This window comes from Euprymna scolopes, chromosome 1, assembly GCF_053919585.1.
Source record: "Euprymna scolopes isolate OS-2025 chromosome 1, ASM5391958v1, whole genome shotgun sequence".
Taxonomy (NCBI): domain Eukaryota; kingdom Metazoa; phylum Mollusca; class Cephalopoda; order Sepiida; family Sepiolidae; genus Euprymna; species Euprymna scolopes.
Genome location: NC_136482.1, coordinates 66,961,222 through 66,985,660, shown reverse-complemented (window position 1 = coordinate 66,985,660; position 24,439 = coordinate 66,961,222). Strand labels below are relative to the sequence as shown.

The following is a 24,439-nucleotide window of genomic DNA, read 5'->3' as shown; positions in this document are numbered from 1 at the left end:
TTGCGAGAAAAAGGTCTAGGAGACTTGCATACTGGCCGTCAGTAACGGGCACACGGGTGGCTTCGTGAACAATCTGAGTGAGGTCATAAGCAATCGAGAAACCATGACAGAACCCACCCTCATCATCGGTCTTGTTTGGGTGAGTTTACCATTCAACATTGTGAACATTAAAGTATCCACAGACATTATTATTAGTTGAAGGATAAGCAGATAGGACCTTGTCAATTTTCTCAGATATGATTTTAAAGATAGTAACTCCGCTGTTGTGGGGGCGATAGAGAGCAAATATAAATGCAGTAGTTTATAACAAGTGCAACCCAGGAGCACATATAGGGTAAGTTAGGATCTTCTCGGAAGATGTCCCTACCACATGGAAACCCATCTTTTATATATGCACATATTACATGCCCATGACAATCTTGGGGGTCAGATTGGAAGTTAAGTAAGTAAGTAAGTTAAGCAAACCCTCTCAGGGCTGATGGACCCAGTAGATCTTCCCAGATCACTCGTCTAGGAGAAAGAAAACTCTGAAACTAAACCAAAGGAGAGGGAGGCCTATCCAGTCTTGGACGACAACCTTCCTCGAGCTTGTGACTCAAACAAATTACCGGTCTGCAAACCTAAATTGATTAAGGAGTAGATAGGTGCTGTCTATCGCCGGCTTCCATACTCCTTCTTTGCCTATTAGTCAGGCGCAGAGACACTATCACAAGTGAATCAACAAAACACCTAGTGGTAGATCCTGTTTCTTGTCTAGGACAATGAATGCCTTCCCCCACTCCCGACACATCCCACCCCTAAAAACTGGGCACTTTGGAGTGCTTGAATACCACACAGGCATGTGCAATTAGATTGGGGTGATCTTCTACTGATGGGCTTAGGTACCGGATTGACAGTTCCTGGCTGCTGTTTCGGATTGGTAGTACAGGGACCCTAACTCTTTGGTAGCGCTTAGAGCGGCTGCTCCATCAACAGTTGTATACTATCGGGATGTTTGTAGTGCAATGTCGCGCATGGAAAGGGACCCTGCACTCATCCCTGATGGGCTTTCCTGAGGCCACAGTCCTAGTTGAAGGAAGGTCAGCTAATGTTCTACTTGTGTTCCATCTCTGATACCCTGCATGACCTCTTGCTCAGCTACCCCTCACATAACTGAAACTCTTTAAAAACATGATGACAGCACAATAAAAAATAAGCTTAAACCAGACCTAGGGACAAACAAATCCAACTTGCCTATTCCCTTGAGGCTTGCATTCACTAACATCCATGGGCTTAGAACTAATTTAGATGATGTTGAACCATTTCTCCTAACAAATACCCCGGATATCTTAGCACTAAGCGAGACTAACCTACACTCCTCCATCCCCTCTAATTACTTTAACATGCCTGCCTATCTCCCACTCTGCCGTAAGGACACTGACAGACATATGCACGGACTTGGAGTCTACATTCGTAACACCCCACCTGACTACAGAAACAAACCTAGAAACGGACGACCAAGCCTTTATGTGCTTTAGACTAAACATACAACATAACATTAGCTACTTTTATTTTCTCTACCGCTCTCCCTCAACCCAGGACTGCACCATGATAAACAAAGCCTCTGACAGCATAGACACAGCACTCTACCTCGACACTAGCGCACAAGTAAATGTATTTGGTGACTTTAATGTCACTACAAAAACTGGCTTGGATTCTCTACTCACACAGATGCAGCGAGTAGCTCAACACATAGTTTCGCTATATCTCACTCCCTATCACAAATGGTTACGTTTCCAACCCGTTTCCCTGACCAGCAAGAACAACACGCATCACTTCTAGATCTGTTTCTGACTACAGTTCTCGAGGATTGTACAACAAATGCTGACAGCCCACTCGAGAACGCTGACCATGCAGTGATAATGGTAGAAATCGCCCTAAATTCTAGACCCAAAACTGAAGAGCCAGTGCTCAAAACAACCAGATATTTTAAAAAGGCTGACTGGGAAGCCATCAGAGATCTTATCAGAGATGCCCCATGGGGAAATATTTTCTCTTACTGCTGAACAGTGCGCAAATGAGACCATTGAATGGGTCAAAACAGCAATTGAAGCACATATTCCCATGCGGAAATTTTATAGCAAGCCCCACTCTCCCCAATGGTGTACTTCGACTTGCGCAACTGCCATTGCTAAAAGGCAGCATGCATACCGCAGATTTAACCGACACAAGTCCAGTTCAAACAAACAGAAGTATATAGAAGCTAGAAGTAACGTTAAGAAAGAAATAGCGACATCTAAGAGAGAATTTACTGAAGCCACTAAAAAACGCATCGAAGCACAAAAATTAGGAAATCGTTACTTCTGGAAAATCTACAACAGTGTAGTAAATAATGGGCAATCAACAATTCCCCCGCAAACCAACAATCACGAGGTTGTTTGCTCAGCAACCGACAAGGCTAATATGCTTCCTCGAACTCCACACTGCACCCTTCCAACCACCCTCTGCCTGACTTTCCTTTGCGGACAGACGCCACGCTAGACGATCTAAAAATCACCCCTGCTATCATACAAAACCTTGACACTTCAAAAGCACGTGGACCTGATCTCATCCCAGCTGTGCTATTACAAAAGTGCCCAGCGGAAGTAGCTCCAGTTCTCTCCCAACTCTACAACAAATGCCTTAATTAATCATGCTTTCCGGGCTGTTGGAAAACTGCTTCTGTGGTACCAGTATTCAAGAATTCTGGCGAAAGAATTGACACATCAAATTATCGCCCCATTAGCCTCCTCCCACTTTTCGCCAAAATATTTGAGACCATAATTGACCATGCTCTCGTCCGGAAACTTACAGATGCTTAACTTCTGACTGACCAACAATATGGATTTAGACAAGCCCGTTCCACAGCTGACATCCTCACTGTAATCTCTGAAGGTATATACCATTCACTGAACAAAGCGGGGTAGGGCAGAGCGGTAGCTCTATATATATTCAAGTCCTTTGACAGGGTATGGCATGAGGGTCTCCTCAGGAAAATTAAATTATACGGTATCACTGGTAGAATGCGTAACATAATTAAATCGTTCTTAGATAAGAGAAAAATTCAGGTTGTCCTCGACGGTCGTACATCTAAACAGTGTGATATACATGCGGGAGTGCCTCAGGGTTCTATCTTTGGACCTCTATTGTTCCTAATATTTATTAATTACCTCCCCGACAAAACTGTCCCTGGGTTGGGTATATATGCTGATGACACCACGCTCTATAACAGGCATGACAGGAAAACAAATGAACACATAACTAAAGAAATGGCAAAAATACTAGAGGATGACCTCCAATCTGTAGTGGAAGGAACATAAATGGATGGTCACATTCAATGCTGCCAAGACTAAACTGGTTTCATTCAATAATTACAAGAAATCTTCTCTACCACCAATAGCAATGGCCAGTGACTCCCTGTCTGAGAGTACATTATTCAAACTGCTTGGCCTAACGTTCACAGGAAACATGAGTTGGAACAATTACATTGAAAACATTGGCAGGGCCGCTGCGAAAAGGTAGGCTCTCTCTACCGTGCTAGAAAACTACTGACACGTGAAAGTATCCTCTACCTCTATAAGGCCACCTTTCGCCCATGTATGGAGTATTGTTGTCACATTTGGGCTGGTGCATCTGCTGCTAGTCTCTCGCTCCTGAAAAAGGTTCAAAAGAGAGTTCCGAATCTGATAGGCACTGAACTGGCGTCTAAGCTTCAGCCTCTATCCTATCGACGAAACGTTGCATCCCTCTGCCTGTTCTAAAAGTATTTTAATGGAGAATGCTCTGACGAACTGCAGACACTTGTGCCCCACGAAGTAGACAACGTCGACAAACCCGATAAACAGCTAAATCGCACACCCACACAGTAGAGATCCCTAGATGTAAAATATCTTTCTACTCCAGTAGTTTCTTCCCCAGAACCGCTAGACTCTGGAATTCCATTCCAGGTCCCTTCTTCCCTAACTGTACTGACATACAGAAGTTCAAGTGTAACGTGAACCGACATCTTGCTGCCTAAATCCCAACATAATGCCCCAGTAGTTGCTTCCCCTGAAAATAGCCCCCTACACCAAAGTGGCAATGCACCTTGTTTGGGGTGAAAATGTAATTTTTAAAAAATAAGTTAGAGTATCATTTAATTACACACTCATCTAGGGAAATCGTCTGTCCAATGTCAGTTTCACTAAGACAGAATATGTCTTGTTTAGTCTCCTGTAATTGGGTTTCAACCTCTGGAAGTTAGAACGTAGATCCTTGATGTTCGAGAAGGAGACATGGTAGTGGAGGTCTACGTTAGAAGATGGAGATCGTGTATTTTTCATGATGGACTTTTGGGAATTGTGGACTAGGCCAACTGACTTGCTTGAAGCAGGGCAGAGAGGGAAAGTAAGAGAGAAATAGAAATGAAGAAATGTTTTTTGTAGCACATGAAAAGGTAAAGCCGTAACAATTACCACTTATATGGCATCGAGAGTCCCCACCTAAAGCTACTGCATGGTCCAGAATCCATTCATTAAATGGCAATACAGCAGCTCCAGTATTTGCACCTGCTGATAGGACAGCCTCCTTAGAGGTTATTCTAAGGTTCAGGTCCCTGACTATCAGGCGGATAACGTCAGCCCAGATAAAACCTTTTATTTCCAGCACCCTTACTAGTGACATGACAACAAGGATAGACATAGAAATAGAAAATTACCGACATCTCTCTCGACTGTTCACGCAAAATACTGCCAACCCCTTTTTCTTTAGCCTTTTCTTCTTCATTTGTCAGAAAAATTACTCATTAAAATAAAAGGACTGAGTGATAAATAAAGAAGCGAGAGTAACGGGAGCTGCCGATAAAGCATCCACAATTCATTGTCTACTCCCCATTAAAAATATATTAAGTATTGTACTTAATAAAAATCCATTTGGCGTGTTTAGGGAAAAGTATGGTGAAATATTCCCCTCTCATTAACTAAAAATGAATACAATTGCCAAATCTGTTATGCTATCAACTTGGAAATTATAAACATTTATGGACAAGAAACATCTATTATAAAAAAATAAAACAATACATACTCCAAATAAACTTGCCAGATAGAATCGGCACATTTTTCCACGAGAAAACCATTTACACAATTAATAAAACAATGAAATAAAAATAAAGATTAAAAACTGAAATAAATATAATATTAGCACTTGCATCTAGAAAATAAATATTACAAAGTTCATCACTTAACTGCTATAATAAGACGTCCTTCGCGACTGCAAATAGGAATTGATTTTGCTTGAAATAAAATTCAGCGTTTTCATGTTTGAAAAGAAAAAGGTCATCACGTGACATAGCTCGCTACTTGGACAAGCATGTTCTTTTATAAGTAGTAACGTGTGAACGGACGGGGGGAAAGAAATTAGAATTTATGATCTATTTATGCTCTATTTCAAATTTACTTGCCAAATAGAATCGACACATTTTTCCACGAGAAAACCATTTACATAATTAATAAAACAGTGAATTAAAAGTAAAGATTTATATGCACATCCATCCATAGCCTTGAGCCCCTAAGGGGCATAGTCTATCAATAACTTTTATAAATGCTTTTGTATCGAGTGAGTTCTTTTACGGCGCGAGGATGTTTGCTCCACGCCCAACCTTCCCAGAAGTTACATACAACGCCTAGTCTTCCCAAATGGTCACCAATCTGGTACTGGCCAGGCTCAACGTTGCTTAACTTCGGTGATCTGGCGAGAACCGGTGTGTCAACGTGATTGTGTCGTACTTGATTCTATATGTATATGCCCCTCTTTATAAGACAGCTCACCCTTTATTGTCCTGTCTCATAATTTTATATCGACCCCTTTTGATGCGATATAGCCAGGCATATTTTAACCTTCCTATACTCCGTCCTGTTTAATTGCCATCTTATATGTATCTATATACATTTTGATTCTTATAGCTGCCATTAAATGTTTTCACTTCACCTGGCAGTTTACTCTATAAATAACATTCTTAATACGCCGCACTCTACTTGTCTGTCCTCTTCCATCGAAATCTCTTGCGTATTTCCCATTTCTTAGCTTACCCCCCTCTCACTTCCTTATAGTACGCCTGTTTGAACTCTTCTCGTTTTATTCCACCGCCCCTTTCGTTAATACATCACATCAGATCACGTGCTGTCCTTTTTTGCAACATTTTTCTTATACTGTCATATCACTATAATTTACAATTTATATTATCGGTATCATAAAAGTCACCAAAACGGTGTATGTTGTATAATCGTCTAAATGGTGATATGCGTACTTGAGACGAAGGGTTCATCCTGAGTGGTATACGTTTAACTAAATGTTTGTCGTTGCTTCTGCACTATTTGAACCGTGGAATTATATTGTTGCTGTCTATTTATGATATATTCATATCTAACTTCATGCGCTGTTGATCTTGTCAGCCTGGAATTCATTTTCTTCTTGGAGGAAAGGCTGGAACCTCGTTGGACGAATATTAAATCACTTCCGAGAACACTGATTGGTTTTATATAGTTTGTATTCTCTTTCCAGGTGTCGATCGCAGAAAAATGGAAAGTGAATATCTTTGCTTGCGTGGTTTACTTATAGGTATCTATTTTCACACACGGCAGCTCTCACCCCAGTGAAGGGGTGGGGGACGACATGTTAAATCGACCGCTCTTCTCTTCGTCCAAATTCCAACTCTCTGATCTCCAGCTAACCTGATCACATAACTCACTCGCAGATCCGATCAGCTGACCAGCCCTTCCTGTAAGTTTCTCTACAATATGATTTACCATATTTTGACAGATCTCATAAATATTCTTCATATTCATCTCATGTCCATCTCTCCAGTTAGATAGATAGATAGATAGATATAAAGAGATTGATAGATGCAGAAATATGTAACTAAATAGAATAGATCAACACTTTATTGTGTTCGGACTATTACATAACACAATCACCCCCACACCATTTCTATTTAATTTCTTCCATCCTTAAAAAACCGGTCTCTTTCACATACCTCCACATCACCGTTTTGCTATCTTTCGCGCGCACAGTCTGATTGATCTTTATTATTGCTCGTTTCCGATTAAACTTATACTATAATTTAATGACTCTTTTTATCAATTCATATTCTGAATGGTATCAAATCAAACCCTTTTCTGTCATTCATAAATAGGCATAGCTATCATTATTTTCGGAACTTGAATGCCCTGTTCTACTAAATATTTAATCCTAAGATACATCTCTCCTTAGATTATTGCTGTATTTTCAAAAGTGTGTTGACATGTTCCATCTTATTTTTTATGTCAACAAACACCAAATCATTGGTCGGACCCTAAATCCTTCTTTGAACAATAACCTAGAACTGTTTTACATACTCGACATATTTTCAAACGAATTACAGATTTTAATCAAGATCGCAGGATAAAATTACGGTAAATAATTGAATTCATTCAAAACGTTTCGCAAAAATACAAACAAATACCATATAAGCAAATTGCGATATATCAAAACAGTCGGCTAGGTGAACCAGCGGATAAATAGGTTAGGCTATTTACAGTGGGGTCCCGATTTCGAATCTCGCTAGATTCAGCCACTCTGATGAGTCGTAGAGGACGAAATACGTGTCAGTGGATGATTATATTTCAAAAAACCTAATATGCCGCTGCCCATTTGGTGGTACCAAATTGGTTAAAGGGGAAATTATTCCCAACTCGCATTTAGGTAAAATGCACGTTCGTAAATAATTGAATTAATTCAAAACGTACAGCAAAAACAAAAACAAATAACATATAAGCAAATTGAGGTATATCGGTACAGTCGGCGAGATGGACCAGCAGATAAAAAGGTTAGACTCATCTACCGTGGGGTCCCGATTTCAAATCTTAGCCACTCTGATGAGCCCTAAACGACGAAACACGTCAGTGGATACTTATTTGTGACAAACAATATATATATATATATATATATATATATATAGGGAGAGAGAGAGAGAGAGAGAGAGAGAAGAAAGAGATACAGAGAGTGAAAAAGAGAATGAAAGCTTACTTCGCGCGCTAAATTATATTCTGATTTGTACAATAATGTCAGCATACATTGATAGGTATTGGTATTATAATTCTCTCAGTAACCATCTTTTAATTGTATATCATTTTTATTTTACTATCACTATTTTTCGTTGTTTGTCTATCTATCGATCTATCTGTCTCTATATACCATTCTGTATAAAAGAATCTGTATACAGTAAATAACAGATTGTGCCATAAATATGTCATGTGTCGTACAGAGGGTAAAGTAATTCAAATAAAAGTCAACTAAACTCTCGTAGGTCGCTTGTATTCGGCGATCTTTTCCCGGAAATTGATTGTTCCCCTGTCTGATTTTCCGTGCATTTTTCTTACGGGACAGAAGCTCGATTATTTATTCGATCTTTATGTACGCATTTAGCGTTACTGGTCACAATAAAGTCTTCGAATAAAAAGGTAGGTTTTGTGGCGACATAATTACGATGAAATTCACCTGTACGTATTCTCAATCGATAAGGGCAAAGACGGTAATAAAAATAATAACAACGGCGATTACGAGAAGTGTTCGCCTCTTCGCCGCTGATACGAACAATAATTCACGTCGCGCTCTTAAGAGAAGCAATATGTGCTTAATATTGCTTTTGCGTTACGAGAGAACACATTTTGTCAAATGCGGATTCAGATAAGATGGCTCACTGTGCATATGCGACAGGTAAAGCGAGGGGGTATGTGATCTAGAGGTAACGTGAGAGAGGGAATCGATAAAAATGACAGTTATTGTCATTCGATTCATAAATGCCGTCGAGAACCAATCCTGAAAGAAATATTATTTAAAGCAATAATAGGACTATAGACATTAAACACACGCATATTCATATTTAAACCTTTACACTCGTACAAGCGCAGACTTGTAGATACACGCAAGTACATGCATTTGATATACTATACGTAGGCTCCGGAAAGATAAACTCATGTATTGACAAGGCTGTAGAGACGAACTGACGTCGAATCATAATGACACTCATATAAAAGAAGACCCCCTAACAAAATCCATATATAAACGTTAAAAATTATGCATGCACACATTAAATTCGGATCTGCGATCTAGTGGGATTATCTCTTCTAGTCAGTACAGTATATTTCACATGTTGCTTTCCTATCTTCGCTATTTTTATTGTAGATGCACGACTATGTTTACCAACTGACTACGGCATGTTCGTCTTCAGTGCTTATGGAGGCAAATACTTACTGAACTCTCTTCTTTAACGATTTATTTAAACATTCCTTTTCCCGTACACTCTATTGTTTTCAATTCTCTTGTAGATGCGGTCATTGCTCTATTGACGATCGATCTCTTCGACTAGTATCCTTTATTGTCTCACCGACTCTTAATATGACAAGATTCATAAATACAAAGGCACCTACAGAATATAACGTGTTTTTGCTATACTTGTTGACAACAAGCATATTTTCCTAAAAAAAAAAAATGCGTATACCAATTTGACAATAGACATGTTGCATTTTATGAAATTGCGCCATAATTTTAGTACATTAAATAACAATTCTGACTTCAAAATACAAGGAAGATATTTAATACTTAGTAACAGGTAAGAGGTAGGATGGCATCGAGGTCCGATTAATCCCTTAGTTTAGTCCAGAGATCACAATATAATGTGTGGCGTTTAAGTGCGTTTGTCTGTGATGGTCTTTCTCTACTGCTAGAAGAATGGCTGATTCGAGCTGCAGAGCTCAATAGTTTAGTAGAGTCTGACCTAAAATTCCTAGGCCGAATTCTACAGGTCCGCTGGCACTATGTTGACTCTTATACAAATATCTGCACGCGATGTAGAATCATTCCCCTTTACTGACTGTTTTTAAAGAGGATAATTGTTTGGGTTAGAAACGCCGTACGCCACAACACAGAAGAGTTCATCCAACTAAAACGTAGTTACACAACATCAAACGCGACACCAATCCTACCTCCGGGCAACAAGTATGCGGTGTTCGCCGCTGGTTCCGACACTGGCTGCCCATAAGTATATGGGTCGTTATGGATTGACGTACCTAATTTCCGTAGAAAGACGATGTGTGTTGTATGGGAGGAATGCGATCAACTCAATCTGGGTGAAAACCACAAAAAAGTCAATGCTTAATAGTATTCGTATTCGTAAGAAACATTTTATTGTTTAAATCGATTAAGCGCACAATTACGCCAGTCTGAATTTTTGTCGAAAACACTATACAAAATATTTCAAATTATCTAAGATTAATATAAAATATTCGAAAAATGAAACGCTATTCTACATTTTACAGCGCGAAACATTTGGCGAACCTCTTAATAACAACAGGAGCCATAATATATTTCTAATTACGGCAAACACTTTCTCTTATTTCTCGATTTTACTCCCCGAAGTTAAGAAAAAAAACAATTAAAAAAAGATGTACTAATGCTTAATAAAATATTTGTATGATAATATTTTTCAAAGATATTTAGTCTAGTGATTCTATATTTATACAAAATACTGGCTAGATTAGTTAACGTAAACATATGAAAGGAAGAAATGTACTCTAGAACAGTCGAAAAAGAAAAACAGTAACATAACATTTTATCATGAAAGAAGATGGGTAGGAGATATTTTCCGACATTTTATAATCGCCAATTATCTTGTGACGGAACGTATATATATATATATATATATATATATATATATATATATATATATATATATATATATATATTTACATCTTATTTTTTTACAAGTTTTGTGACCACAAAACATAAAACTTTAAATTTTAAGCTATGCAGCTACCAGCAAGTACTATGTTAAAACCTTTAACGTGACTTTCTGTTTATTTCGCTAACAATTTTTCTTCCCCTTATACGAAAACTAAAATAAACCGTAATGCTATTGCAAGGCTGTTACGGCCATACTATAATATAGAAATAAAAATTAAAAAACTCTTTTTATAAAAAAAATAATTAATAGGAAGTAAAGAAATAACGAGATCTAATTCAGGATCTCAACGAATGGGATATATATAAAAAAAATTAATGGCTTAGGATTTTCTGTGAAAACTGCTCATGACTCTGTTCTTAAATAAGGATACGAAAATTAGGCGATATATTAATATTTAAATGGGCTTTTCCGTAGCTACAGCAAAGCTAAATGTTTCTCACATGCTTTTCCCGTTAAGGGAATTTTTCATTTTTTCTTTCTCTTCAAAAATGCTCGATTGTCAAATGTGTGTTTATTCATAAAGTCTGAAGAAATGTTGGTTTGGGAAAAAATTTCAAACGATATAAGGTTTGAAATTGTTCGACTGGACATGGAAAAACTGTAACGTAAAATGAAATAGACTTTTTGTCGTCATCAACACCCTTTTTTAAGTCTTAGTTTTGCTTTCACAGTATATTAATGCACAATTATGAAATATGATAATTTTGTAGCTTACTCTTTAAGTAAACATGTTTGAACAGCCTTACAACTGTTCCCTACTTAATGCATTAGCCATCACATTTGTAATGCAACAAGCGTTGTTTTATAAAATGTTGTTGTTTTGCATTTATGTTGATTAAACTATTTATGTATGTTTCTCATGAATACTTATCCTCGAGTGGATTTTACTTTGATAAGTTGTGCCTCATTATTAGAAAAGTGTTTCACATTTGTGAAATCAGTTGACTTGGATCTCATACAACATTAGGAACACGTGTCAAATCATGATTGTGAAATTCAAGTTAAAAGACAAATACTTAATTTCCAAAAAGAACTCTAAACGAAATGGTCTTAAATCAAATTCTTTACAATTCAGAACTTATCTCTACGGCAGTTTTGATGAAGGACGATTATCGCCGAAAACATTCCATTAGGCCATACACATGTTTATATATATATATATATATATATATATATATATATATATATATATATGTATATATATATATATATATATATATATACATATATAGATGTAAATATGCAATGCTATGAAAGTTATCAAAAGTGCGTTAGGTTAAAAATGTCAGTGCGTTTCTTATTGATATTAATATTTACTCGGATAATAAGTCATGTAACTGTACCTATGATCGATAGTCTAATATTTCTGTTACATTTTCATTTCATCTTCAGCCTTTTTCATCGATGCGGATTGTAGATGGTAATTCAATAAAATTGACGCCTGATTGACAAAATGCTTATTGGCAGGCCGTGTTTGAACACCAAAAGATTAATGTCAATCAAATATAAAAATGGAAATCCAACCTTTCAATCAGTTTGCGGAACGCCATGTTTGGCATAAATGAAAACGAACGCCAGAAAGGGCAAAGACACGCTTATATTCACTTTCTCTTTTCTTCGTTCAATGGAAATTCTGGGTACTGACTTAATTCATTTGTCCATTTTAAATAGGGTTATTCCTTTGAATTTCGTATTATTTTGATTTACAGGTATTACTACGTCTGTTTCACAGAATTTAGTTTTGTTCTATCTATTTTATTTTCGTAGTAAACTATTTTATTTTTACTTTTCTCATTTTGTTTATATCTGTATTATTTTCTTTTGTATGTGTAGATTTTGGTTTTTAGTATTAATTGTTTCTTTTTCAGGTGAATCACTTACTTTCTTACATATGTCACTTGTTTTTGTTTGCACGTTTTTTTTTTAATTTCTTAATTCGTTTTTTCTTCTACCTTGCAAATACCCCCCTTATATTTTCAATTCTATTCGACTATAGTTCTTTTTTACACTCTGATTATTTGATTTCACATTTCGTCTTTTTCAATAACTATGCTATTCATAAATGGACGAACAACACGATTAATATTTCCATCACGATATTGTAAGATTTCCTTCCAAGGGGATATTGTATCCTTCCGGCTCGTGGTGAACTCGATCCGTAATGCGAATGGCCGCGCCCGTGCTCTGTACGGCTCAAAATCAGTGGACGTAACTTTGGTGTCTTTTCTGTTAAAGTATGATCACTCTGGTTGCCTCTTATTGTCAGAGACAGATAACCCCTGCACCCTCCCCCGCCTTATGATTATAAGATGAAATGTTGTGGTCATTTTCAGACGTAGTAAAAAATTTGTGTTACTTTCCGCGCATTTGTGGTGATAAATTCCTTTGTACTCTAGCTTTCCGACATGAAGGTTTCCTTAACGAAAGAGAACTGCCTGAGTTTGTACATTCTCATGTGGTGTACACAACTTCCATTTCTTTTTCATGCTCACTAGGCAATTCCATGTTAATGTCTCGTTCAACGATTATTGCTTACTCAGGAAGTTGTTCCTGTAGGGAATCACGGTTTATAGACGGGTTCGAAGTCCTTGGTGTGGCGAAATGTGGACCATCCATAAGTGTGTATGCTTCCATCTATTCACACTGTACACTCGGTTCTCCTGTATCTCAACGATCTTTCCAGTCTTCGTCCATCGACGTGGGCAATTACAGCCCTCGTTCTGGATCTGGAAAAAATATCCATCTTGGAGTTCTCAGAGTGGACGAAAATTCTGATCGTAGAACTGTTTGTGCCGCATATGCCTTTATACCATTGCCATCTCTCTTAATTCGTTATTTCTCTCCACTTTTTCCTGGTTTGGTATTCATACCGTATGATGGGAAGGTGATTTTTAATGACCCGACCATATAGCATTGCGGCTGGGAACATTTCAAGGTCTGGGACAGGAGTGTTTCAATGGATTAATAATGCTCGAGCATCCCGATGGTGGTATAGGCGTCCATAATTTTCCGTGTTGTCGGCTAATATGTGCTTTGCGATTTTAACGACCAACTCCGCGCTACAGTTACTTTGAGCATAATACGCCGATGAGGACGTGTTCCATATAGTCCAGTTTCTTAAAAAGGCGTCGTTCTCCTGGGACACAAACGGTGGCACATTATCTGAAATAACTCCCTCGGGTGCACTGTAAGTACAGAAAATAGTTTTATAGGAATCACATACCGCTCTTCCACAGAGCCACGGACACCATAGAGTTTTCACTTGTATATCGAGGAAATAGACCATTACTTGTTGGAATGGAATTTCACGCTCCGTTGATTACTTTAATGCTCCCTTAGGTAGAGATGGGGCGATTGTGTTGCACGTGCGGTCCGGGGATATAGTTTGCCTGATGTAAGCCTCTAAACCCGGGCACCTTGATAATCGGAGTGAATGGATTCTAACACTTACGCGAAGTTGTCGGGGTATCAGAATTTTATCGCTTTTGGTGGTAACTCCTTTTAGGCATTATACCTCTTCAGGAAGATACCAGAAGACTCGAACCATGCAAGAGATATTGTTGCATAACTGAGGTAAGCCATTTTTATTTAGATCTCTCCGCACCCACAATTCTTCCCCATGTTTAGGGCCAATCTCACACGGCAATGTGAAAAGTCTTTTACTGCAATGCCAATCGTTTGGTGTTGGTCTTTTAGTGAGTTACCTGCTGGATATCAAGATTCACAGTCAGGGGCTAAATTGAGTTTTCCAGATCAATGTTTTATCTCAAATTTCTACATCAGTGACTTTTCATTGAAATATAATAAGTAAGGCTTTTTAATAGTCTCTTAGGCTTGGTTTGAAAATATAATTATTAGTGGTAAGTTATCCACTGTTATCAGCAACTTTGGCCATGCGAGTATGAACATTCAGCACGAGTCTAGCCCGTCGACCAGAGTTAAAGCTTCTTCGATCGGTGCGTATCGTGATTCCACGTCTCGGAATCCCGCCAAGAATTAGTTTTCAAGGACCATCTCCCCAACTCATGTTCAATTCATCCTCCCATATGCAGTGTTTCTAAGATAGGAAGTACGATACCCCTGTTTTCCTATAGTCGGTTGCAAATCCTATTATCTTGTTTATTTCGACCGTTTAGATACATTTCTCAATAGTTTTCACTCTCATTCTCTTTGATTCCTGGAACCTGTGTTTCAGTGTTTCATCCCAACAGAACTTTCTGTTCTTTGTCTTTAACAACTCTCGGAATAGGAGCCATAACTTCTGCTTGTGAGAAGGCATACGGCATGTGTTTCACGAGTCCACACCAGGATACAATTCCAGTAATATTTGTCAACGTTTTCTCATCGAGTCTGCGGGGATAACATTTATCCGAGATACTATTTGTAAGCACTTCTCGACACTCTGCTTATGACTTCCGTTCTGGACTCCTAAAATTTACGACATACTGTTGATACGTGCCCCCCCACATGCACAAAAGTGGCACTTGAGTTGATCTGTTGAACAATCTTTTCGTTTCCATGATACTTCTGGGTGTGGCGTCTTACCCCAACCGTTACAACGCTTAGTATATCGTGGAGTCAATGGAACTTTTGTATCCTGTTCGTGATGTTCACGGTTCGACCTTTGTTCACCCGACAACGCCAGAGTGTGACTGGCATCGTTAAAATAGAGTATTGACTTGTCTGTTGCCTCCAGGCAGACTATCCTGAGAACTTCTGATCTAATGTAGTAAGCGGAGCTACCTCCACCAGTATCTTTCTCTGGCGTTCAGTATCATGCGACCCCGCTATCACCTGTCCAGCAACCATATCGTCTGAATACTTAACTTGCTGCCAAAAAGTCGGTTCGTTCGGACACTGAATACGAAATTCACAAAAAGATCGGCTTAGCCACGTAACCTACAAAAAAAACCAAACAAACAAATAAAAACATTACCGACTCACCCTCGTTCTGTTTCATGGAGTGGAAATTTTGTCGATGGACTTCCTTTTACAATCCTCGCACGGTCACCCGTCGTTTCTTATAAAGAAATCAATCCTCTCGGGCAAAGTTGAGCCTATTTCGGCCTTGTTGAATAAGTTGAAACAATGACCTGTTTGTTCCCGGTGTACATGTCTACCGTAGTTTGTTCCGGATTACGGCTGGATCTTCTAATTCACATATGCATTTGTATCGCGCCCAGGTGATAAAATGTTTTTTCCAACGAGTTTACTAAATGAAAACAACTTTTTCTTGTTCCATGGTATTCTGACAGTATGTATACCATATGTCCAATGCTGCTGTCCAACTTTTCACGCCTTACAGTAAAAATCTGTCCGTAGAGCTATTTAAGAGTTCCGTATAACGGGATGTTGTACTCTTTCGACTCTCGTGAGCTCGATACAAAATGTTAATGGCCGCACCTGTATTCGGTATTTTATAGGCATAAGAGGACTTTACTCTGGTTACCTTTCTGTCCAGGGAAGGTCACTCTAGTTGCATCCTAACTATAACAAGGCTTTAGTCATAATGATGCGACGTGCCTAATTTGGTAAAATATTGTTAGGTAGTTTTTGACATTATTTGTGTCCTTAAGGTGAATAAATATGAACACAGTTTTAGTGGTATAGATGGTAGTTGAAGCAATCTCCACAACTTTAGAGTTAAGTATGAATGTCCTTGATGACGCGTTCTGCGTTTATTTCTTTTAGGCTGATCATTTTTCTATTTGCGATTTAACAGTGTGATTCATATTTATCTATTCATTGATCTTATTTTATTACATTTGCCTTCCTTTGATGTGTTCCTATTTTATCCATTTTTCATTTCATTATTCTTATTAGTTTTTTTTGTTTAAGATTTTCGTTCTTACTATTTTCTACCTTTCTATGTTTTCTTTTTTACTTATTTCCATTTTATCTTTTATGATTTATCTGGTCGAATATGGGCTAGTATCTACAGAGGAATGACATTAACTCCTACTTTGTATTTTTTCAGCAGTTTAATTACAATATGTAGAGTTTTATTAATATTACGAGACGTGTAACTACTTCAATATATATATATATATATATATATATATATATATATATATACAGAGATGGAGACAGTGAGAAAGGAGAGAGATAAGGTAAAATACTACGCAGATTTCAAACGAGTCATCAACGATTTCTTGTCATTGATCTGTGATGTTTCCAAGAATCTAAATAACAAGTCTCTCCATACTTCAAGTATTTTATATCCCGTTAGAAAATCTTTCAAATAAATTTGCCTTATAGCAACAGCCGTTCATTATTGATTTATCGCTGGCAAGAACCATTAGAGGTCACTTGAATTAAGAGTGCAATAAACCGCTTCCAAATTCCTGGTCCTCTTCGTCCTACTCCAGGGGGCGGAGGCTGTTAGTGCTTTCTCCCCTCAGCATTTCATCTTTTTTACAACTATTTGGTATGGTGCACGTTAATGGTGACACTATAGTTTTACAGGGGTGTAAAACTTAAAATTAGAAGGTTTTAGTTTGCTAGATTTCATGTATCTTTTTGTCTTATTTCTGTTTCAGTTTGTCTCCGTCCGTTAATGGTACTAGCTCATATGTATTAGTTGCCACATCAAAGGAATTTCCCTCATATTTCAGCTGTTATTATTATTGTCTTCCATTGCATCTTTTTAGGCATCCCTGATGTAAATATCGCACATTCTATTTCAGAAGTTTGACGGAATTGTTCTTATTGCGCCCATTATTATTGCTGTTGACATTATTCATCTTCCATATCTGTTTCAACTCTTTGGCTAGGTCCGTGCATTTCCTTCGGTTCTCCTTGCTATTCAGTACGATAGAACGGCAGAATCTACGATCGGGCAAGATTTGTCCTTCTTGTTCACTTTCACAACATCCAGTTTTGTTAATTTGATTGTTTTTTTCTGGTTGTACGTCCATGTTCCATACGATTTTTTTTATTTCTGTTTTTAAGCTGCTGGTTTGTGCTTTTACTATGGGCTTGGGCGGTCAAAATGTATTTGTTCGCATTATTACCGGTGTACTGTCTGCATCACTTCATTGTGCATATTTGTATATACTTTTTAGGCTAGTTTTTTTTTACTTGGCAGTCACCGATTATCAAGGCATGAGAGCCACTCAGAGATAAGGGTTAATGACTGTAATGTGGTAGTGTAGTAATGTCTAATGATATAAATTGGGTAGAATTTTATTATTTGTTAAGACGGCTTAACAGAATCTTGTTCATATTGGATAGGAATGCGACCATGTTGTAATCAACCAGGAAGCAAGCTGGTAGAACAGTGTTCCAAAGGTGGGATGTTCTGGGAAAGAATCTTTTTTCTTGGAATCTTCGTTTAGATTTAGACACAGATAGAGAGAGAGAGAGAGAGAGAGAGAGAGAGAGAGGAAAATCATATATAATAGTTACTAGTCGAATATTTTTGCGAAGGCTTCACAAGGGGGGACCATAGCTTGGAGTTCAGTCGAGCACTTGCCATGAAAAAATCGATAGAGACAGGTTAGCGACGTATTTTCTGTGGGAAACAGGTTGCAAGATAAATGGTATCACCTACTGTCTTTGGAAGCCGCTTTTGAACTCCATGATGCCAGGATAGGGCACGATGCCAAGATGTGGAAACATTATTCTATTTTTGGTCGTACCTAGTACTTATACAGATAGAGAATTGCATCGACAGTGGGATACTTACAGAAGCGGCAGAGTGATTCAACCATTTTTCCAGCACTCTTGATAACATTTCATTTATATGGTTCATTTCACATCAGGAGTAAAGGTTAGACCAAGGAGCTTATGAAGATATGGGATTTCCTCAAAACGAAGGCATTCATTTCAATTGGGGCGTTGTGGGGATCAGAGAGTTTAATATGAAAAGAAGGAAGTTTGGTTTTCGATGCATTAAATTAACCCACAAGCTTTTTCTCCGTTGCATCACGTTTCCAAGTTTAAAAGAAAGTCAGAAAGATCTTGGTCATTGCTGGTCTTTGGTGTGTCGCCATAGATTACCCTGTCGCTTGCATAAATTTCTACGACTGATCTTAGAATGTAATTTTCGAGATCATTGATGAAGATCAAGAAGAGGGTTTGTAGTTTTCTACAATTACTTAATAGGTAGTTGATCGTTTCGTCTTATTATCCACAGTCTGCATTTGCTGCTTTATTGTGCATTGTCGATCCCATCTGTGATATACTTTGCTCTTATCGCGTTATATTTTGTGGTGGTTATGAGAGGTGCAGTTTTTCTGTAAAAGTTTCAGTTACGTAGCCATGTCCAAGTGTGTGTATGAATCTTTTTCTTGTCATCCTCATGAGTCGCTCGTGTAGCTATTTCTGTATCTATTTTTTCTTAACCTTTTCTTCTTCTTCTTCGTATTATTATTATTATTGGTGCACAATGAGCTTTCACATAGCCTGTGGTGTTCTCATGGATGCTGAGTGATAACAAATTTTCCGTAGATTTTCTATTACTCCCCACCTCTTTCGATAACATTTACAAATAAATCAACTTTATTGCAACAGCTGCTTGCCATTGATTATTTGTTGGCAGCGGCAATTGGTCTTGGTATGCAGCTTCAATATTCTTGGTTCCATGTAGCGTTTCATGTTTTGTCTTTATAGCAGTTTGTCTGGTCTGTGTTTGTGGTTTGCGCGTGTTAGTCTCCACATTCAAAGGTTGCCCTTAATATTTCAGCTGTTTTCATTATTGGTGTTCGTTGTATTTTCCACTCATTCCCTTGATTCCGATTTCTCCCATTCTTTTGTTAATTTTTTCGGGATTGTTTCTCGTGCTTCTTCTATTAAGATATCATTTTATTTTCTTCATCATCCGTATCCCTTTCAACTCTCTGGATAGTTCCGTGTATTTGCTCCGTTTCCCCTTTTCTTTGATATTCATCCTGTGGTCAGCTGGAACAGTAAAGTCTACCATTTGGGCTGACTTTTCTTTCTTGTGAATCATTACAATACCCGGTCTTCTTGCTTGGATAGATGTATTAGTTTGTAAGTCCATGTCCAATATGACTTTGTTATTCCTGTTTTCAAGTACTGTTGCTGGCTTATGTTTGTACCGCTGGTCTGTGCGTTCGAGATGCATTTGTTTGCATAATTCCCAGTGTACTACATTTTCCACTGTGTCGTGTATGTTCATGTATTCTTTTGGGCCACTATTTCTGCGTGCGTTTGTCTTCGTATACCAAAGTGTAAAAATCATATTTAGGTCATTTAATTCTAAAATATATAGAATAGAACAGTAAATGTCGAAACAAACGATGAAGGAAATTGTTGGTCTATCGAAAAACTTATATTTATTACTATATTAAATTAAATTGAGGATATATTGGATATTCTTCGCTACACAAATTTATGGGAACACAAGAAACATATACAATATGTAAATGTAATGTTGAAATGAAAAGTCTTTCATGAATAAACAATGTACTTTCACACAGCATACAAGTTAATATAATGTAATTCCTCATATTATTCGTTTGTTTCTACTTTTATTTTTTTCCGGGACACTGTATAATTTTGACATAATATTCATTTCGTAGAAAATTCACATAAAATGATAACAATATTTTAAATTAATGTCTCGTAGCAGTTTATTTTTTCTCAGAAGGCTTGGAAAGAGTAGACATATAATTTCCAACAAAATTATATAAGCTTAAATAAACAACAAGATTCAGATTATACAGATTCGACTACCACTGGTCTGTAATATTATTGAAGCCCATCCATATTCATCAGTAAGATATAACATTTAATTAGTATTAATAAACATTGGTATAAAATAGTTTGGAACACAGGCAATTTGATGACATGACAGCATATGCAAACAATTGTCTACTATAATATTTCCTGTATATCGAAATAAGAATTAACACAAAAAAATTTACATAATGTAAATGACAAAATATTATAAGCATGTTCTCATGGGGTTGCCAATTGACGAATACGTGTTGTTGGTATGTATGATAAAAATTCAAGAACTGTAAAGATTTAGTAAATATCAAATACAATTTTTCCTTACTATAATAAGATTATTAAGTAAATATGGATGTAGGACCGAGGAATGCAGACAATTTTGTTTTTGTGAACTCGCTTTTGTTTCGTTCGTTTTCATCTCTTATTTTAAAAGTGAGCCATATATATATATATATATATATATATATATATATATATATATATATATATATATATACAGTGATGATCATATTTATTGGCACGGTAAAATAAAAGTTAAATTTTGTCTAATAAATTCTAAAAACGGGATTAAATTAAAGAAAATAACAAAGTATATTATGTATTTTTAACTGGCCTTTCCGATGCAGCAATCGGATTTTAGAAAAAATAAATAACAAAGGAACAACAAACATAATTGCAAAAAACCCTTGTTCAAAATTATTGGCACGGCTTTGTTTTTCTTTTAGTATCAGTATAATATCAATCAATTTCCGGTTTACGTGCTTTCTGAACTTTTTTATAGCCATATTATGCTTGTTTAACGCTAATTCAGTGAATAATTTTTTTCAGATAATTTTTAGATAGCGATTTATTTAACCTATTATAAGTGACTAAATTATAATATTCAATCGCCATGGTTAAAACTAAGGAACACAGCGAAGACGTCAGGAAGCTTGTTGTAGCATGCCATACCAATGGGGAGGGCTATGATAAGATTTCAAAGAAGCTAAACCTTCCCAAATCCACTGTTAGAGCCATAATAAACAAGTTCAAATCGCAAGGGCACGTTATGAGTTTAGAGGGTAGAGGGAGAAAAAGGATTATTTCCCCAAGAGATGAACGGAAAATTGTTCGACAAGTAAAACAAAACCCAAGGATCTCTGTTGGGGAGATTGTTGATGAACAGAGCACCTCTGGAGTGAATGTATCTCGACATACAGTTGGTAGAGTTTTGAAGAGAGCTGGTTTAAAAGCATGTCGTCCGAGAAAGACTCCCTTATTGAAGCCTATGCACCTGAAAGCAAGGCTAGCTTTTGCAAAACGTCATATTGATAAAGATGTTGCATTCTGGAAACGTGTTCTATGGACTGACGAAACGAAAATAGAGTTATTTGGCCATAATAAAGTGTCTTATATTTACAGAAAATCTGGCGAAGCTTTTCTGCCTAAGAACACCATACCCACAGTGAAGCACGGTGGAGGCAGTTTGATGTTTTGGGGATCCTTTGCTGCCTCTGGACCAGTGCGACTTGTTAAGGTTACAGGTAGCATAAAAAAGGAAGATTATGTTAAAATATTGGATGAAAACCTGAAAGACTCTGCTAAAGAGCTCTCACTTGGTCGTCGTTGGTGGTTCATGCAAGATAATGACCCAAAGCATTCGGCTAAACTGACTAAGAAATGGCTTGAGGACAATCATATTAATGTTTTGGAGTGGCCATCACAAAGCCCAGACCTTAATCCAATTGAAAATCTATGGAGAACATTAAAATTGAGGGTAATGCAAAGGAAGCCTAAGAATCTTATTAAATTGGAGGATTATTGTCAGGAAGAGTAGGCTAAAATTACTACTGAAGAGTGCAACAACTTGGTTGTAAACTATGAAAAGCGACTGAGGAAGGTAATCAAGGCCAAAGGCTATACAATTGATTATTAAATAAATCGTGCCAATAATTTTGAACAAGGGTTTTTTGCAATTATGTTTGTTGTTCCTTTGTTATTTATTTTTTCTAAAATCCGATTGCTGCATCGGAAAGGCCAGTTAAAAATACATAATATACTTTGTTATTTTCTTTAATTTAATCCCTTTTTCAGAATTTATTAGACAAAATTTAACTTTTATTTTACCGTGCCAATAAATATGATCATCATTGTATATATATATATATATATATATATATATATATATATATATATATATATATATATATATATATATATATATATATATATATATATAGGGAAAAATAAAAGTGCAAAATGGATCATTAAAACTATAGAATGGTTCATTTATTTAACAAAGGTATTCACACCCGGGAACTCTTTAAACCAAAGTATTTTGAAGCCCAATGCTGCTCGTCAGAAGAGTAGAGATGATGCTAGGTAAGATGATGGTGATGCGACGTCTAGCGTGAAATTATTACTGCATATTATTTAAAATATATAATCTTCTGAAATTTAGTAGTATAGCCTTACAACTACCAACCATACCAACCTCATAACGTACTCCTTTTACTCACATCCGGATCTTCCCTTGCATTACTAAATTAAGACTCTAGTACACGACGCTCTATAATATTCACTCCACAACTTTCATTAATTCTCATAATATCACACTATAACCATAGTCGTCATACAAGTAATGCTGGGATAACATTTACTTTTGTTCAATCCTGCTTCATTCATCATCATAATATTTCGCCTGAAATTATACACTGTCTCAATGTGCTGTTGTCATCTCAGTTTCATCTGTCGATAAAAACAACAACATGTTTATATTCTATACATCTTATATACGCACAAAATAGGACCAGCACCAATCCCCCGATACCTCCCATTGAGTCTTAAAACATAAACTACCTACACTATTGAGGACTATGATAAAAACCCTATACACATTTTTGCATTACACTCTATATAATACGCTCCTACTTTATCTTAGAATTAGATATAATTCCCCCTAACAATATCAATATTTTCATTGATTGATTTTGTTCCTGTTGAATCCCACGCTAAGCGCCGTATCTCTATTATGTTACCTAACACCTTCTCTACTCTTCTGATAAGAAACATTAGGCTTCGAAATACCTTGGTATAAAGAGTCCCCTTTATCCCCCAACTATATGTATGTATTCCCTTATTCAATAAATGACCCAATTCTATATTCACCAATATATAGTTTTTTATTTCTTTTTAAACTCGTATTATTTCCTTTATAAGCTCCAATGAAATTTGTTGAGCATTATGTAATCCTGATAAGTCTCTTCCCATAAAATTGAATTTAGTCTATTTACCCTATTCTCCTAACTCTATAAGCTATATATATATATATATATATATATATATATATATATATATATATATACATATACATATATATATGTATATATATATAATTTAAAAACTCAAATGGCCTTGTAACGGGTGTTGTAACCCAACATCCAGTTTACGACTTCCGGTTGCGCATGCGTGCATAAACAAATAACCACCGCGACAATAAAACGTATCGTTTTACTGTGTAGGTTTTCAGCGTCCCACTTGCCTTTTCTTCGCGTTTAAATTAACCAAATAAACAATTGTTTAATACTTTCTGCATTATGTTTTTACATCGTTCATCTATCTATTTTCATTTTTCATTTTAATATACTTTCATAGAAATGTTTATGTTATGCAACAAAAACGATTTTCTTTGCGTTACAAGTGCCACGCTCATACATTAATTCCATAGCTAATATATCATACTGACCCAACGGGTCATTGGCTGACTAGTATATATATATATATATATATATATATATATATATATATATATATATATATATATATATATATATAACCCAAGGTATCTCTAGGTGTGTTCGTGGCATATCAGTTAAAACGACGTTCTAAGACACAAGTTCGGAATACTTTTACTAAAGATTAATCGCTTATCAAGGCTGGAGGCCACTTTAGGATCATGATATATATAAACTTAGCAGCTGCACTCCA

General features: G+C 36.7%; 1 long non-coding RNA gene and 1 pseudogene across 1 annotated transcript in view; both read right to left on the bottom strand.

The window, feature by feature from the left end:
* LOC145301511 (uncharacterized) overlaps positions 1 to 24,439 on the bottom strand; it is a 2,019,466-nt gene that overhangs the window by 527,685 nt on the left and 1,467,342 nt on the right. The gene's annotated exons all lie outside the window — the stretch shown is intronic.
* On the bottom strand, positions 5,666 to 5,782 carry LOC145283902 (5S ribosomal RNA; annotated as a pseudogene).